This window comes from Mesocricetus auratus, unplaced genomic scaffold (assembly GCF_017639785.1).
Source record: "Mesocricetus auratus isolate SY011 unplaced genomic scaffold, BCM_Maur_2.0 Super-Scaffold_100009, whole genome shotgun sequence".
In the NCBI taxonomy this organism is placed as follows: Eukaryota; Metazoa; Chordata; class Mammalia; order Rodentia; family Cricetidae; genus Mesocricetus; species Mesocricetus auratus.
In genome coordinates this window covers 24,574,466-24,576,927 of record NW_024429193.1, presented here as the reverse complement: position 1 = coordinate 24,576,927, position 2,462 = coordinate 24,574,466, and positions in this window count along the sequence as shown.

Here is a 2,462-nt window from a genome sequence, read left to right as displayed (position 1 = left end):
TTTGCAATAAATATAAATGTTATTTGCTATACAGAGATAAAATAGGTGTCCTTAACTTAATTTGAATACTTTTAACATTTCACACACATTATATGTATGTGTGTATATACTTATACATACATATATACATACACTGTCTGGTGTTACAAATCATTGAAAATATAGTGATTATTTTCTTTCCTGTAATCTCAAGACCCTATATTTGGAATATGTAGTTTTTTTATTTTGGAATTACCTGATAATGTTTAATCAAGTATATACTTTGTCCTAATATTTCTATATTTTACAATAAAGCAAGCTAAAGAACTTTGAGAAAATAACACATAATTCAAAATAGCCATAACAAGTGATACTTCTTGGCATCATGAATTTCTTACTAATATATATACTAATAATATATAATTTACAAAATAATGACCTACATTTGTCTATTGCTATAATTTTAAGTCTTTGAACTTGTATGGAAAACCAGCATACACATGCAAATTCTTGATGCTCTAAAAATTGTTATCGTTAATCACTTACAAAATCAATCCCTATACATCATAATTAGAAGTAATGGTAGGATCTTAAAACTGAGAAATGGTTTATAATCTGTAAGATATTAACATTTCATGTTTTCTTCTCACCTTATGGGAATCAAGTAAACAGTAAACTCCAGTATAATTCACATAGGTGCACATGTGTGTCAGGCATTGTGTTAGCTTATATTAAATTACATTAACCATCTATGCTTTAAAGGGACTCCAGTAAAGCCTCTGATGGGGGACCAGCATTATCCTCAAGTTAAAACTGATATCAAGTTTACATACTATTGGACATTAGAGCAGAAGTTGACACCAAAGTTTACATTCCTGACTCTGTGTCACGTGGCTTCATGTGCTTCTTTTTCTTTTCTTTTTTTCTTTTTTGCATCTGTGAAGTTATGAATTCCTCCCTTAGACAATACCTGGCTTTAATATTTTGAGCCACCCATGATTAGGAGCTTAATCAACTATTTGATTTATCTGAAACCACCTCTGTATACACAGAATGTTAAAATGATAATCAGTTTAGCGAAGAATTAATTTGTACATGTGCAGTTAATGAAAGGCATTTCAAACTAATTGTTTGGAATGCGTTAATCTTGATTTGGCTGGGCTGGCTTGCAAGCTATTCCTTCTCACCTTTCTAGCTTATTTCCTTTAGAGTCTACATTGTCTTTGCACATTCTGCCAGATGAGCAGGCTGTCATTTCCAGCAGAGTATTTCTCTGTTCCAGGGCTCTCACAGTTGTTCTGAGTTTTGTGGGAGACTTACAGATTACCTCTGTAGATATCTCATTTTCCCGCTGATACCACTGCCTGCCTCCTTTCCAGTAAATCCTTCTTCCCTCTCTTCAATTCCATTTCCTTGTTCCCTCTTAGTCATGCTGCCTCCCTTCTACCAGATGCTTGCTCACTTCCCTCTCTGTGCTCTTGGCATTTCTTACTTAGCATCATTACTCTTGTGGTCTCTACTTGTTTATTTGCATTTATATGCAGGCTTCCCTAATTTCCTTTGCATCTATCCTCTACATTTTGTCGGAGAGGACCGCCTTCTGGGTAACAGCACCAGGAACACATTTCTCCCCTGGGAAACATGACAGAACCTTTCTTTCCAGTGTTTCCTGCACTTTCCCTTTAAAGCATTTCTCTGCTGAAGCAGCTAAGTGGCTGCACAACATAATCCTGTATAAAGCTAGCAGAAATGCTATTTCGGAGCATTTGTGTTTAACTCTTTATTGTCTATTTTGTGCATATTTCAATAGCCCACAAATAATCCTTTGCTGAATTTTTAATAAGCAATTAGTGTCTATGAAAGCTTTTCGATTTTGCGCTATGTGCTTTCTTGTTTGTTCTGCTGTGCTCTGGGATCCCATCCCCCTCTTCAGGCCAATTTATGGATAATGCCAGTGGCCACTGTATTTCCTTCCAGTTTCTGGATTGGTTTGAGAATTTGGAGCCAAGGAGGCGCTATCATTGCTCTTTCCATGTGGGATTTGCTTTGGACTTTCAGCATTTCTGTAAACAGGGACATGTTTCTCATTCAGTGCTACTAATCTGCTTGGGTCTGGAATGACATCCTTTCCTCTGTGTTATTTTCCAAATTCAACCTAATCCTTTACTGACCTTTCAAAACTCAGTTTGCATACTTTGCAATGTCTATTCAGTTATTAACTCATATATTTAGCAACATTGGGACTTGAATCCTGGCCAGTTGTTTTATTGCTGAGATACATTTCTAACCCCTTTCACTTATCATTTTTCTAGATTTTTAAAACAAGGTCTTGTAAAGTTAACCAGGATACGTTTGAATCCTTGAACTTGAGAGCCTGTTGCCTCACTCTCTTGAGAAAGTGAGTCCCATCATTAAAGACTTCTTAGATAACAAAGTGATTGTAGCATCATTTTCCAATGATAGGTGTGGACATTGACAATAGC